General features: G+C 33.9%; 1 pseudogene across 1 annotated transcript in view; it reads left to right on the forward strand.

Moving 5' to 3' along the window:
• The window catches only part of LOC149792387 (chitin synthase chs-2-like), a 91,118-nt pseudogene that overhangs the window by 22,672 nt on the left and 50,834 nt on the right, over window positions 1-17,612 (forward strand). Inside the window, exons 7-16 of the transcript XR_016423316.1 lie at window positions 86-206; window positions 1,140-1,211; window positions 1,550-1,685; window positions 2,963-3,188; window positions 8,786-8,939; window positions 9,350-9,492; window positions 9,946-10,062; window positions 10,602-10,686; window positions 13,641-13,696; window positions 16,943-17,092. The product of XR_016423316.1 is annotated as a chitin synthase chs-2-like (transcript). The remainder of the gene's footprint in view (window positions 1-85; window positions 207-1,139; window positions 1,212-1,549; window positions 1,686-2,962; window positions 3,189-8,785; window positions 8,940-9,349; window positions 9,493-9,945; window positions 10,063-10,601; window positions 10,687-13,640; window positions 13,697-16,942; window positions 17,093-17,612) is intronic.

Consider the following 17,612-nt stretch of genomic DNA (forward strand, 5'->3'; position numbering starts at 1 on the left):
ATCCTTAATGCACGCGTCAAGTGGGAGCATTTGTGATGGTGCACTATTAAAATGATTCCTGCATGTTTTCTTTTACGCCTTTAAGAGTCCCGAACTAATCCAGTCTGTATTGGCCGCAGTGATACACCTGACCGAAATGCGCTTCACAGAATCCGCTAGTACTCCAGGAGCAAGTGATATAGAAGACCTAGAACCAGTCGTATACGGTACTTGTCTAAGCATTGTTGTTAGTCATGCGCTTCGTGCCCACATTCTAACACATTCTCTTACGCTGCTACCTTGTCTTCTCTCTTTATAATTAGGAATCCTCTTCCTTTTTCTCTACTTTTTCTTCGTCTTCGTCAGATATTCGCACAAAAACCTCATGCTCTTTTTATTCCTATGCTGTTCAAGATGACCATTTTTAGCACAGTCATCACTAACATTATTATCACTATTATCATAACCACCAGCTTGTTCTTCCTAACACGAACATCGTTATCATCATCGTCGTCATTTAACTTCATATTTCATGCAGGCTGGACTAATAATCAATGGGCTGCGGATTCGATTCTGTCATGTTTTTCTTTGTACCTCAGCAATCGATATTTATATTTGCCGTTAAACATATCTCAGCCAACAAATCCATCATCCATTGTTGTTGTTCTTCTCCATGTTACTTTTGTTCTTGTAAAGGAGTCGAAGCATCTTAGTTTGTGCCACTTATAGCAATGTTAACTGCCACAGATCAACTACTAACAATTTATTTTAGGCATTACTAGTATTTCTATACCACCAGCAATAATGGTGTTCATTTCATGTGCACTTTTCACGAAAACTTTTTTTTTAAATGAATAAGGTAAGAAAATTAGCCTATTAACCTGTTGGGGAAAGGATAGAAAAGTAATTTAATTTGACTACAGTGTTTCTTAATGATATCTTTCTAACTTACGATAATGACCGTAACAATGAAATAGATATATAATTTCTAGACATTTACGTCTGAAATATTTTGAAATGTCGTGACTTTTGAAGGAAATTATTATTTATATTGAATTAGTGTTTCAAAGGTTCATTCTAATGTTATTACACTTGAATCGTTTAGTGTCAAAATGATATGTGACATTCATTTCATGAAAATTATTTTTCTCTCTTTTCAGCCTCTGAACTGCTCGGTTTAAAGGCGGAGGACTTTATCGATGCTCTTATTTCGACAAAATTGACAGTTTCAGGTACAGAACATTGTCAATATTGACTGTGTACATGTTTTAAAGAATCAACTGAATTTAGTTTTCTTTTGTTCTATAGCATGGTCAGTTTTCGTATAATCTACATGCACACGAGATTTTTAGTTTGACATAAACATTACCAATTTCTCACAAATGAAAAGATTATTTAATCCTCATCTGCTGCCATATCGTAATTAAAGAGAACCGATCAACGAAGTATGAATGAAGAACAAACTGTATTTATTTTAATATTTATTTATAATTATTTTATTTACAATTATTTTATTTGAAACCTTTACATATTTACCGTGTAAATCTTAAACTTTCATATAAAATAAAAGGCGAGGAAGTGCGGAAAAACAAAAGTCCAGCAGAAGCTGCCGTAGGTCGTGATGCCTTGGCCAAAGCTCTATATGAGCGTATGTTTCAATGGATAGTCAGACAGATTAACATGACTCTGCATCCAAACAGATTAGGGTAAGATTTCAGCGCCTAAAATCTGACCCCAAGTTTACGAAACAGTTCGAATTCTCAAGCTTAGACTCAGCTGAGTTGCTGCTGTTTTATTGGTTTGTTGTTTGACAAAAGCCAATCAAGCATGAAAATATAATTAAGTTTGAATATGTGCATATTTCACAAGATACTTGCTATGCTACTCCATGTCTTACTCCGCTCTTTGCTCAGATGCACCGTAATATCGAGTATCAACCAATGTGTTTGTTTAAATAAAGAGTTAGTCATATAGGCGGTTCAAACGTCATCCATAAATCTCCAGTTTTGCCTTACTGTATTCATATACTGTTTATTTAGTTTCGAACATATTTTTTCTTATTTCGTCCATTTCTTTTTAAAAAAATACTTAGCCATCATTGTTATGTCATATAGCCTAATGTACTTTTAAAAATATTGGATCATGATTAATTTTTGTTTGGAATAGTTTCAATTTGTAAAGATTTATTTTTACAAACTAACGTATACTTGGGACGTTAGGGCGCAGATTGTGTTGCGGTGCTGTTAAATCCAATACATACATACATACATACATACATACATACATACATACATACATACATACATACATACATACATGCATACATACATACCTATCATTGAGGGGTACTTTATCACCGGGCTCTTGAGTGTTTACATAATGGGAGGTAACTAGATTATTTTATGCCCACATTTTGTACCATATTAAGGAAGCTTAAAATTTTCATTTTGCTCTCGACCTCTTCGCATGTTGTCTGTGTATGGATGTATGCACCGCTGGTGTCCACTTTTTAGTTGACTTTCAACTTTGGAGTCATTAATTTGAATTTATTGTTTTGACCCGCGTTGTATAGTTATTACAGAGAAGCGCATAAGCCTGTCTGCGAATTCCATTTTATTTTATATTGAGAGTTTCGCAGCAACCATAACATATATTAAAATGTCTTATTTCATGATTTAAGTATTTTTTGGCAAATATAATTTTGAAAATGGTTTCTTCGTTCTTTGATAGACGTAATAAGTCTGAAGTTAAAAAGAACATATGTTACTGTGATGAATGTTCCAACTTTTGAAATTGAAATGTCAGCAAGAGAAATCATTACTTTCATAATTCTGGTTCCGGTTTGTGTGCATTGATCATGTTTATCATTCACAGCATCATAACGAGTTCCCTCTGTTACACGCAGAAAATGTTAATGTATTGATAAGAATGAATCAAATTAAATAAAGGCAGTGGTAAATATTGATTACTGTATTATATTCAGAGCGGCAGAAAGTCAGCATATTGGAATCGTGGACATTGCAGGATTCGAAACACTGGAAGTCAACAGTTTTGAACAGCTCGGCATCAATATTGTGAATGAAAGTTTACAGAATTTCATGAATGAGAAAATTCTCTCCGCTGAGCTCAAAGCCTACAAAGATGAAGGCATTCATGTGGATGATGTTTTATTTAAGAACAATGATCAATTGATTGAGTTTCTGACAAAGGTCAGTAAAGTTTGTTTTTCTAAGTGCTTTGCAGAAGAAAAAAATGCTCAAAATTTACTATTTTTATTTACAAGTACAATTGGTTAATTTTAAGCTATACAACATTTAGTACAGACGTCTATTACTCGTATGATAGCAATTTGGCAAACACTCTAGTTGTTACAACCCAACGTTCTGGACACTCACTTCACCATAATTCTCTTGTGAAAAAATAGAACTCTCACTCGCAAAATGTTTAATTTAAGTACAGACAAAAACAATTTCTTTCTAAAAGAATGCATGCGATGAAAATAAATAAATGAACAGTATTTCTTTGAAATTAATTTACTGGACTGAATGAAGTAATCATTGTTGACAGGATGTACGTTCAACGCACATTCAATGTATTGAAGGTAGGAGCAATCTATTTGCGCACATATATTTTGATACTGACTCCATCTTTTATAATGCTTTCTCACGTGCACAGCGTATGGTGGTATTTAATTGAATAATACATAGACCTAATTTTATTATAACTAGCAGAAGTTTATGTTACTTATATTGTTTCTGTGCAGGTAAGCTAACAATTATTGTACACAAATCAAATGCTTAGTAATCAACATGTGATCAAATGAAAGTTATCCAGTAGGTGCGCAAATTAAAAGTATGCAATATGTTATACATGAAATAAAATCAGTATGTAGATATTGAAAAGAACACAATATGTTATAACAAGAAATGAAATCAGGATGTAGATAATGAAAAGTACGCAATATGTTATAACAAGAAATGAAATCAGTAAATAGATAATGAAAAGTACGCAATATGTTATAAGAAGAAATGAAATCAGTAAATAGATAATGAAAAGTATGCAATATGTTATAACATGAAATGAAATCATTATGTTGTTGTTGTTGTAGGGTTTAACGCCATTTTTCAGCACACGATAGGCTATACATGGCGGCCAGTATTAATGGTGGAGGAAGAACCCAGAAAAAACCCGGAAAGAACCACCGACCCACGAGAAGCTACTGGCAAGCTTTCTCACATACCCACATTGGCCGAATCCGAGACTCAAACCCACGCAGACAGAGGTGAGATGGCAGTGATCCGTAACGGATAGCGCTTTATACCACTCGGCCACTCAGGGCCCCCAACATCATTATGTAAATAATGAAAAGTATGCAATATGTTATAACATGAAATGAAATCATCATGTTGTTGTTGTTATGGGGTTTAACGCCATTTTTCAGCACACGATAGGCTATACATGGCGGCCAGTATTAATGGTGGAGGAAGAACCCAGAAAAAACCCAGAAAGAACCACCGACCCACGAGAAGCTACTGGCAAGCTTTCTCACATACCCACATTGGCCGAATCCGAGACTCAAACCCACACAGACAGAGGTGAGATGGCAGTGATCCGTAACGGATAGCGCTTTAGACCACTCGGCCACTCGGGGCCCCCAACATCATTAAGTAGATAATGAAAAGTACGCAATATGTTATAACAAGAAATGAAATCAGTATGTAGATAATGAAAAGTACGCAGCAAGTGATAACATTTAACGTATTCGGTGTGTAGCAAATGAGAAGTATACAGCATGTGATAACATTTAATGCATTCGGTGTGTAGCAAATGAGAAGTATATAGCATGTGATAACATTTAAGGTATTTTATGTGTAGCAAATGAGAAGTATACAGCATGTGATAACATTTAACGTATTCGGTGTGTAGCAAATGAGAAGTATACAGCATGTGATGACATTTAACGTATTCTGTGTGTAGCAATTGAGAAGTATACAGCATGTGATAACATTAAACGTATTTGATGTGTAGCAAATGAGAAGTATACAGCATGTGATAACATTTAACGTATTCGATGTGTAGCAAATGAGAAGTATACAGCGTGTGATAACATTTAACGTTTTCGATGTGTAGCAAATGAGAAGTATACAGCATGTGATAACATTTAACGTATTCGGTGTGTAGCAAATGAGAAGTATACAGCATGTGATAACGTAAAACGCACTCAGTATGTAGCAATTTAAAAGTACTAAACAGGTGATAACATGAAAAGTACTCAGTATGTAGCAAACGAAAACTACTCCACATGTGATAACATGAAATGTACTCAGTATGTACCAAACGAAAACTACTCCACATGTGATAACATGAAATGTACTCAGTATGTACCAAACGAAAACTATTCCACATGTGATAACATGAAATGTACTCAGTATGTAGCAAATGAAAACTACTCCACATGTGATAACATGAAATATACTCAGTATGTACCAAACGAAAACTACTCCACATGTGATAACATGAAATGTACTCAGTATGTACCAAACGAAAACTACTCCACATGTGATAACATGAAATGTACTCAGTATGTAGCAAATGAAAAGTACTAAAGAGGTGTTTCAATGACAAGTCCTCACTTTATGATCAAAGTAAAACAAAATGATGAAAACTATTCTGCTTTTCTTTTCATGAAATATTATCACATATTGTACATATTAATGTTATAAATGTGGAAAATCATGAAAGCCTGGAAACGTTTTCATAATTTCTAAATAAACTTAGTTGATAAGTCAATATGTTTTTGCTAATTGTATTGCTTGTCCTAGGCCTGGAGTTGTAATAACTCTAAAACATATTTTCATTACCACGCAATGGGAACTCTTTTCATTAGCACGCAATGGGAACTCTTTACATTACCACGCAATGGGAGCTCTTTTCATTACCACGCAATGGGAACTCTTTTAATTACCACGCAATGGGAACTCTTTTCATTACCACGCAATGGGAACTCTTTTCATTACCACGCAATGGGAACTCTTTTAATTACCACGCAATGGGAACTCTTTTCATTACCACTCAATGGCAACTATTTTAATTGCCATGCAATGGGAACTCTTTTAATTACCACGCAATGGGAACTCTTTTAATTAACATGCAATGGGAACTCTTTTCATTACCACGCAATGGGAACTCTTACCATTACCACGCAATGGGAACTCTTTTATAGAATTTTAATCTCATGGTTATTACTTTTGCAAACCTTCTTTGAAATAGCATTAGAAGTGAATCATAGGTCATTTTCTCGCAGTCGAATTTGTGAAGAATTTTCTTTGATGCACACTTTAATATTGTTGGAAATTTTGGATCACGATAATGTCGCATAAAGATGTCACTGAGAGAACAGGGGTTCATTGAAATAAATACGAAGGTATTAAAATGTCTATCCCTGCGACTTGTTAATCGTGACTGCGAAAGAAATTAAGGTTGGAAATTGTCTTTTCTTCAATATAACAAGCAAACTGACATCACTTGGTGCGAGGTTGATGCAAGAAAAATGATAGAATTGGAAGCAATCTGTTCACAAGAGATTCAAACACGTACGTCAATTGTTTTTAGTTTTGCATGTTGGTATAAAGACGTTATAAGATTGATTATGAAACAGAAACTGGAAAATCTGCATACTAATGATACATTTCCGTTAAAAGTTACAAATTGTGTTCTGCTATCAGCACTTAATATGTATGTCTTGGTTTATTAGTAATGAGGTATGAAGTAAATAATGAAGAAGTAAAAACAAAATGAAATAATTGGGATGGGCATGTTTAAAAGACGATTTGACCATAAAAATGCAAAAAAAATATAAAAAGTTGGATGCCTCCGCGAGTTTCGAACTCAGGACCTCTTGTTTGGCAAGCGGGACAAAGAAATAAAGAAAGACAAATCTGTATATGTATGTATATATATATATATATATATATATATATATATATATATATATATATATATATATATATATATATATATACACACACACACACATATATATATATATATATATATATATATATATATATATATATATATATATATATATATATATATATATATATATATATATATATATATATGATACAACTGCAACTACTTGCTTGAATTCGAGGCTTTGCTCAACCAGCGTGTGAATGTGACAAAGTTTACCAATGGCTTCCCGTTGGTCGATAGTTTATCCTGGCATATCTCCTTGTTCTTCCTCCAACAAATATACTGGCTCACGTGTATATCCTATCTCGTGCATAATCGTGGTGCTAAACGTGATAAAACCATGAACTTATATGCAATTTAATACAGCATTCTTGATGGTAGATAATTTCCAGTGCTTACTTATATTACTGCATGTACTTAAATATAAGTCGAGCCCAAGTGGAAACTGCACGGACCCAGACCAGTTTTCGCAAAATGCAACAACAGATCTGTGTCTGTACAGTTTGTTAGGAGTAATCAGTAGAACAAACAGTATTGTCTCTGATCTTCAGGCACATTATGCTACAGCATAGCTTGGTCTTTGTTGTGTTCAATTTGGTTTGGCTTATAAACGAGTATAGACGGTATAAGATGACAAGAGAATACACGAATTATATTTGACGTTTTATCTGGATTATATCTAGATAAAGGAATTATGCTTAATCCTTTTCAGTACGATAAGATTTTCAAATTTAAAAGCACCATGAGGAGATTTTGTAAATAGCTATTCAAAAATTGCACATGCGCGAGAAGTAGCTGATGAAAACGTCCTAAATATGGAACCACATTTATTACGTTTCACTGTAGTATCTAGCTCAGCAGCAGATATTAAAGAAATAAGAACTTATCCACCCACCCACCTCAAGGAATTAAACATTCAATAATTGGGGTTATGCTATGAAAGAAACCTTGCTCATAAAATAAATGTTAGGTACGAGCTTTAGATAATAGTTAGCTTGAAGGCGATACCGTTTTCACTGATTCGTTTATAGGCACAATATCAGACAACGGCGATATTTTTATATTATTTAACGGTAATATATGTAATTCAGATAATGGTCATATCTCTATATCAGATAATGATAATATCGGTATATCAGATAACGGTAATAGTTGTATATCAGATAATGGAAATAGTTGTATATCAGATAATGGTAATAGTTGTATATCAAATCATGGTAATATTTGTATATCAGATAATGGAAATAGTTGTTTATCAGATAATTGTAACAGTTGTAGATCAGATCATGGAAGTAGTTGTATATCAGATAATGGTAATAGTTGTATATTAGATAATTGTAATAGTTGTATATCAGATGGAAATAGTTGTATATCAGATAATGGTAATAGTTGTTTATCAGATCATGGTAATATTTGTATATCAGATAATGGTAATAGTTGTATATCAGATAATGGTAATAGTTGTATATCAGATAATGGAAATAGTTGTTTGTCAGATAATGGTAATAGTTATATATCAGATCATGGAAATAGTTGTATATCAGATAATGGTAATAGTTGTATATCAGATAATGGTAATAGCTGTATATTAGATAATGGAAACAGTTGTATATCAGATAATGGTAATATTTGTATATCAGATAATGGTAATAGTTTTAACACCTTTGAAAAAATATGCATCATAGTTAGCAAATGAAAAAAATGTTTTGAAAATCTCTCTTTTAATAGAGCTTATTGTGTTTTTAAATTTGAAAAGCATTGTATATGTCTACTTAGCATGTTATGTCTGCTAAAGATTCTATATAATATATATCCTAAACAATTTCAGTCAAGAAACAGTGTTCTATCCCACCTAGACGAGCAGTCCAGGCACAGACACATCGTTTGTTCGTCAGATGAATGACAACTACAGGAACAATGAGTTTTATTCCAAGTCACAGTCAGACCAAGCGGAATTCACAATCAAACACTTCGCTGGAAAAGTGATTTTCTTTCTTCAAAACTTTAATGTATTCATTCAGTATTTCTCTCGCGAAATATGTCACTGTTTCAGTTGTGATAATTTGATAGTTAAAAATAAGGCTGCCGTGGTAAAAAGATACGAAGAACCAATGTGTTTCCAAAGTTCGAACAAAATGGTGTACTGATGCCATATCAATTGTTTACGACACATAAAGGTAAATCGTTATTTCACTGAGCCTAACTCGATTCCTCATTTCACTGCGCCTAACTCGATTCCTCTAACTTATTGAGCAAAAATGGAAGTCTTCTAAATCTGTTTGCAGGCTTCGTTATAGCGGTAACTGAGACATATTTGCTAGCATTTCTCCATCAATTCCACTTATTTCTCTTCCATACAAATTTCTAAATGTTCTGATTTAATATTTTAAAGGTTCTATATATAGCCAAGGGGTTCATTGAGAAGAACAGGGATTTACTGAATGACGAACTGAAGGACTGTATGAAGAAAAGTACAGATGGCTTCATCAGTGACCTTTTTATAGTCCAAAAGAGCACCACGGGGACCATTTCAGAGTAACCCCTCAACCACTAGTGTTTGCTATTTACATTTTTTTTATCAGACAGGAGACGATAATTACTGTGAATATGAATTTGCTGGAAAGCTAAAGCAGGAATATAGACAACATACACTTCCGTTAATTAGTTAAACCTTATAGAACATATCTTGCCAATGCAAAACTTCGTTTTCATTGCTTGTTCAAATAATGCGTGATTGTACCCAATTATAGTATATTGGTCTTTGACTTGTACATTTAACCAGAAGATTTTGTAAAGCTCTTCAAATATTGCTCATTGTTTCATTCATTCTTTTGTAAGAATTATTTTCTTTGGTCTTTTATGGCTGCCAATTTTAGCAGCATTTAACAATAGTCACAAATTCCAGACACTAGTTTCTATGTTTCCTGGTTTGCTTGAATTAATTAGATTGTTTAATCTGGAGGTTTAATTTCTGTTCTATTTAATCAGGACAAGGACAACTTTTCATTTCCAAAAATCGAAAAGAGAAAATGGCGAACATATCCTTTCAAAGGATTTCATCAAAAGACAGCAGTTGGGAGACCTAAGGCAATCAATTAAAACAATGTACGTATCATATGTTATTCCATGTTATTCTTCTACAAGATTGTTATTAAGTTGCTTTTTCATATTCTTCTATGTTAAAGTAGTTGATAATTTGTTACTCCATTCTATTCTGATATGAGATACTATTTTGATATGTTACATGGATAGATTTTCTCCATGTGACAAGAACTGTCCAGTTGTCATGGTGAGAAGGTTATACAAATAATTACACAATAATTCTTTTCCAAATACTATATTGGGGTTTGACATCAGTTCACTAATCATAGGATTATATTCATGGTAATTAAAAGGCACATTGCAAATTAAAATTATCAACGTTATTTCTTGTACAATGTTGTAGTATATTAAAACGTTAGACGCTGAAAATGTATATAGGTTTGTTGACCTATGTGTGACATACCTTAACCAAAGTCCTATGTAAACATTTAGAATCCAGAGGGAAAAATGAAATCCTATGATATTAATAAACATTTATAACGTATATATCAACTTTAATAGTTTATCCTATTGTATATAATCACAGACCAATACATTTATAGAAATCGACAGGGCAAATCTATCCAGTCTGAAATGCAGAGTATTAACAAGACCAATGACAACAAAACAGTTGCATCACATTTGCAGGTAACAATTGTACCTTTTAATGGCTTTTGTCAATGATTACTTAAAAATATGATTTTTATTAGGCGGGAAAAGTTCGTTGTGTTGCTCTGTGTCATTAGCTTATACGTGGTTCATATTTATTCCCATCGTAAACAAACACTTTGGGACCAGCAATTAGTTAGTTTACCTAGTATCATTGGTTTGGTTTGGTGTTTTACAGGACGGAAATACAATTAATGCTTAGTACCTTACATATGGAGTAATATGCTTGCCCAATGACACACCATGTTAGCAGGGGCAGGCTAATCAAATGGCAGGATTCGAACCATAGCTTTTGGGCTGCCAATTCGGCATTCTAACCACTGCTCCACTGCAGCAATTGTCTCTCTATTAGTCACCTTTTGCAACACGAGAGGGCGCATCATAATTGGAGAGTGTGTGATAGAAACGCAAATGTGGCTCAAGCAGTATTCGTGCCTAAACTTGTTGACAATGAGCCCCTACACTTATTGTGTAGCAACAATAGGCATAATAATAAATGTTAGCCATTTTTAATCATGGTAAATGTAGTTTAATGGTTGACACGAAAATGAAGAAGAGGTTTAAATGCTTATTGCAATTCCCGGTCGGGTGTTAGGTACAACATGTTTTAGAGCCCGAAGTGTCGTTATATTCCAGCTTTCGTTGTACTATATTAAGTAAAAGGTTGATATCTAAACAGGCGCAAATAGTGATATGTACAAATCAACCACATTGTTTAGTAACATAGCCTAACCACATCATTTAAAATTAAACTCATCCTACATTCCGAGAGCACGGTTTGTGAACGGGTTGCTCTTATGCGTAGTTCTAATATGAAGGTAAATTAACTTGTTTTAAACAATTATTTTGTACTTGTAATTTCAATCTGTGGCATATTTTGTGGCTCAGGTTATTTTTATTCTGTCTTATTTTAACTTTTGAATAGCCTATACAGCTATCCACTTGTATTGATGTCTTTCATCATCAAACAATTTCCTTTATACAAAAAGGCAGTGACTTTAGAAAGCAGACATCAATATGTTACCCTATTAACAGATTTAATACATGTTGCATGTATGATGTAAAGACGATATCCAAATAATGACAGATGTTTCTTCAGATAATTCGTTAAATGTTGTTTGCTTTTCTCTGCAGTATTGCGCCAGAAACATCAACTGTCAAACACTTTACTTCGCGAAGAATTATTTGTTTTGCAGGGGAAGTTTTAATAATAATAATAATAATAATAATAATGATAATAATAATAGTAACCATATTGGCAGTAATTCCTTTTTTTCCATTGCATCTACGTGTAACAAATCTGTTTGCTTGACAGGACATAAAGCACTAGTTTTGAAAATAAAATACTGTTTATACATTGAAGAGAGTAAGATCGTATTAACATCTTGCTGCATGGAAAGTCTAAACCGTGTACTTATTAACAATGTGATATACCTAAGTAACGATGGGATATTACATAGTGTTAAGAGTCAAGGCTTTTACCAAAAATAACAGGAAAAAGGTGAGGACAACAAGCGTTGTAAAATTTAACAAAACATTTATTTCCCTAAAATATCGAGTGAAAAATGAAAAAAAAAAGAACTTAAGGTTTTATGAATCAAATCTAAAAATAATCCAAGAATTTAAAAAAAGAAATCCTAGTAATAAAATGTCCGGAATGAAACTGAGTTAGAACCCAGATGAAATCCAAAATGGAAGACGATGACATCTGTTGTAACCTGCGAAGTGCTGAAGTATCAACAGTCTCTTGTTGAATCACAGAATATATTATTTCAGTTTATGAATTCTGTATAAATGTCAATAAATGTCCTTGTCTAAGAATTAATTTAAAGCACTTTAGTAATTCCAGGGAAAATAATCACTTGAAATTCAATAATTTTAATAAATAAAAATCTCAGCCCAAACTGATAACAACACAACAACGTGTCAGATGTTTAAAGCCCGCTGACTACTTATATACAAAACATCAAGTATAAGGATAATTTAAGACGCAAAACAGATTCCCGGATGGGGGTCAAGAGTTCAACCGTCCAGAAGAAATTGAAGTTTGTTACATGACAATTATCATGTAGTCCAGGTATGACCTTGGCTCAGCTTACTCTGAGAAAGAATTTAAAAAAATTCAAAAGAGTTGTTTACTAAAATTACCACTCATTTTTAAACGAGGTCAGCGTTAGAAACAATGTCTCTATTATTAGTTGCTTATGTTAAAAACATTTTTTAAAAATTAGTCAGAATTGAACTCTATTCTAGACAATATCAAATCCAGTAAACAAAGTTACATTACAATAGCATGTATTAGAATTTTTAAAAAATAAAAACAAACAAACAAAAAATAATTAAATTAATTATACATAACTATAGTAGCACTGTTATTTAATTAGTAACAATGCCATATTACTTAGTTACGATGTGATATTACTTAGTTTCACTGTGATTTTTGCTTAGAAACAATGTGATTTTACTGAATAACAATGTGATATGACTTAGTTACGATGTGATATTACTTAATTACGATGTGATATTACTTAGTTACGATGTGATATTACTTAATTACCATGTGATATTACTTTGTTACGATGTGATATTACTTAGTTACAATGCGATATTACTTAAGTAAAATGTGATTTTGCTTAGTAACAATGTGATATTACTAAGTTACAATGTGATATTACTTAGTTACAATGTGATTTTTGCTTAGTAACAATGTGTTATCACTTTGCAAACCTTTGGTACACCTCACATTTTTTAATCCAATGTTGTCTCATGCAAGTCGATGGTTAATTTTTCACAACAGCTCAGTGATAATGAGACACAAAATTCATGTCCACAATATTTCAGTTATCAACTTATTTCAGTTTGTTTAGATGAATAAGGATTAGATCCATAGAAATGTGTACGTTGCAAATTCTATATTCATTCCAAAATTGTAGGCGTCCCTAAGGCACCTGTTGGAGAAGATACGTACAGCGGAGCAGCTGTTTGTAAGGTAGTAGGAATACATGTTTAATATCAATTTTTTAATTGAAATATTAAAAATATATCACGGTGTGTGGCAAACATGTTTTCGGTTCTCTGTACACTATAGCCTTGTTCTTGTATATATATATATATATATATATATATATATATATATATATATATATATATATATATATATATATATATATGTAATTGCTTATAGTTATCAATTCATGGCAATCATTCCATGGAAGGTGGACTACTTACAAACAATGAGTATTGGTAATTGTTCCAGATACGTTTGACTTCATAAATTTACTAATTGGCTATTCTTGTCTATTTATAAACACTCAGTAATGGCTATTGTTCTTTGACGTTGGACTGCATATACATGCCAAATAATTGCTATCCATCCCCAGAAGCTTTGTTACTTATACATAGTCAGCAATAACTATTCTTTCCTACACCATGGACTGCTCATAAGTACAACGTTTTGGCAACACTTCCCTAGAAACTGGATTGTTCTTATTATTGGTTACACTTCCCGAGAAGTTGGACTGCTTATATTGACTGCGTGCTGACTATAATTCCCTGAAAGATGGAATGTCCATGCTTGCTAAATCCATAGATGCTGAACTTCTCATATGTACTAATTAATGGATATCATTCGATGGAAGCTGCACTGCTTATACATACCGAGTACTGGCTATCATTTAGAAGAAGCCGAAGTACACATACCTACTGAGTAATGGTTATATTTCGCCAGAAGATGGAGTGTTTGTACTTGCCGAGTAATGACTGTCCTTCTATAAAAGATGTACTGCATATATTACATTATGTAATGGCTATCCTTCTCTTCAAGCCATGTTGCTCATAGTTACTGAGTAATGGATAGATGTTGCTCTCCTCATACTTATTTGGCAATGGCGGACTGATCATACTTATTTGGCAATGGCGAACTGATCATGCTTATTTGGCAATGGCTAGACGTTGGACTGTTCATACCTATTGTGCAATGGCTAGACGTTGGACTGCTCATACTTAATGGGCAATGGGCTAGACGTTGGACTGCTCATACTTATTGGGCAATGGGCTAGACGTTGGACTGTTCATACTTATTGGGCAATGGCTAGACGTTGGACTGTTCATACTTATTGTGCAATGGCTAGACGTTGGACTGCTCATACTTATCGGGCAATGGCTAGACGTTGGACTGCTCATACTTATTGGGCAATGGCTAGATGTTGGACTGCTCATACTTATTGGGCAATGGCTAGATGTTGGACTGCTCATACTTATTGGGCAATGGCTAGATGTTGGACTGCTCATACTTAGTGGGCAATGGCGGACTGCTCATACTTTTTGGGCAATGGCTAGACGTTGGACTACTCATACTAGTTGGGCAATGGCTAGATGTGGGACTGCTCATACTTATTGGGCAATGGCTATACGTTGCACTGCTCATACGTATTGGGTAATGGCTAGACGTTGGTCTCCGCATACTTATTTGGCAATGGCGGACTGCTAATACTTATTGGGCAATGGCTAGGCATTGAACTGCTCATACTTATTGGACAATGGCTAGATGTTGGATTGTTTATACTTATTGGGCAATGGCTAGGTATTGAACTGCTCATACTTATTGGATAATGGCTAGGTATTGAACTTTTCATACTTATTGGGCAATGGCTAGTTATTGAACTGCTCATACGTATTGGGCAATGGCTAGGTATTGAACTGCTCATACATATTGGGCAATGGCTAGGTATTGAACTGTTCATACTTATTGGGCAATGGCTAGGTATTGAATTGCTCATTCTTATTGGACAATGGCTAGGTATTGAATTGCTCATTCTTATTTGGCAATGGCTAGATGTTGGACTGTTCATTCTTATTGGGCAATGGCTAGATGTTGGACTGCTCATACGTATTGGGTAATGGCTAGACGTTGGTCTCCGCATACTTATTTGGCAATGGCGGACTGCTAATACTTATTGGGCAATGGCTAGGCATTGAACTGCTCATACTTATTGGACAATGGCTAGATGTTGGATTCTTTATACTTATTGGACAATGGCTAGATGTTGAACTGCTCATTCTTATTGGGCAATGGCTAGGTATTGAACTGCTCATACTTAGTGGGCAACGGCTAGGTATTGAACTGCTCATACTTATTGGGCAATGGCTAGATGTTGGACTGTTCATACTTATTTGGCCAATGGTTACACGATGAACTCTTCATCTTTACTGAGAAACGCTTAAACGATGGACTCCTCATACTTATTGAGTAATGTTTACACGATGGACTCATCATACTTACCGAGTAATGGTCACACGACGGACTCCACATGATTGCTGAGTAATGTATGGAAGTTGGTTTCCTCGTACTTGCTGGGCAATGTCTACACGTGGGTGTCCCATAGTTACTGAGTAATAGCAAGAAGCTGCACTCCACATTGTTACTGATTATTGGCCAAATGAGGGACTCCCCATACTTACTTAGTAATTGCTATAACTTTGACTCCTCTAGAAGTTGGATTCTCCATACTCATTGAGTAATGGTTTGAAGTTGGGCTCCTCATTCTTACCGTATAAAGGTTATCCTTCCATAAAGCTTGAACTCCCTAAATTTACTGAATAATATCTCTCCATCCCCGGAAGTTGGATTGTTTATACTTCTTGCTTGACGGCTATTAGTCTCCAGCACATTGATTGTTTACACTTACTTAGCAGTGGTTATACTTGCCCTGAAGATGGACTACCCATACTTACTGACTGATGACTATCATTTCCTACAAGCTTGATTGAATAATGATGCCCTTGACAACAACCAGGGTTACTGATTTTTTACTTTGTAGTGGCTATGTTTCCTCGACTGTTGAATACTTATGCTTAGTGAAATATCGTTAAAGCTACGTTAAAAGTCCAAATCACATCACATCACTTATGCTTAGTGAGTAATGTATCTCCTTCCCTGGAAAATGGACCGATTATTTAGTAATGGTTATCCTTCTAAGACAAAGAGATCTATTATTAGGAAGTTGTACATCTGGAAAAAGCTTTTCCCCTTTTCCCTCGTAATAACAACCAAATTCAATCGTAACATGCGCAGTTTTAGTTTTTGTAGTATATCCATATCGTATTTAAATATTCTTCAATTCCAACTTTTGATAAAGATATTAATATAATATACCTCCCTTAGTCTGAGAAAATTAAATGTTGTTAGATCCATGCTAAGTTCATTGCAAGAATGAGTTGTTTATTTTATCACAAGATGTTTGAAGCCGAATGCTCACCTGCGCCCAGATGAATTTACAGACCAAGTTGTGTCAGAACAAATCAAATACAATGGGGTGTCTGAGATTGCCAGGATTCGAAAGATGGGGTTTAAGGAGAGAATGAATTTTGTGAACTTTGTGAAAAGGTAAACAATATGGTCTCTTCTTGATGTATCGTGTGATAATATCCCTATTGTACGCTTATTTAAATAACCTGTAAAGATTTATTTGAAGTATCCATGCCAACTTTATGTTTGCTTAACTCTCATGCTTTCGATCAACAAAAGGAATTAGGGAATACATACAAGCAAGCATAGGAACCTATATTTTTACATACCTATGAATTAATTGTTCGTGTTTTTTATTTCGCTCAATAATATCCCATACATCGTCTAAAAAATAGTATCTTCATTGTAAAATCTACAGTGTAGAACAGACACTACGATCTCTTAAAAATGTTTTAATGCAAAATGTATCCTCAACATGCTCTTAATAATAAAATCAAAGAAATGTAAGGTAGCATGGAAAGAACATAATTTGTATTGTATATATTGCTAGATCGTCGAACTATTTGCTTAGCGAGTGAGAGAAGAGATGGCGGAGATTCTTGGTTTAAAAATCTATAATAGAAAGTATTTTATTATAAGCTCATTTTTTTCTCCGTTA

The sequence above is a fragment of the Sinohyriopsis cumingii genome, chromosome 9 (assembly GCF_028554795.1).
Source record: "Sinohyriopsis cumingii isolate HCF-2022 chromosome 9, ASM2855479v2, whole genome shotgun sequence".
Classification (NCBI taxonomy): Eukaryota; Metazoa; Mollusca; class Bivalvia; order Unionida; family Unionidae; genus Sinohyriopsis; species Sinohyriopsis cumingii.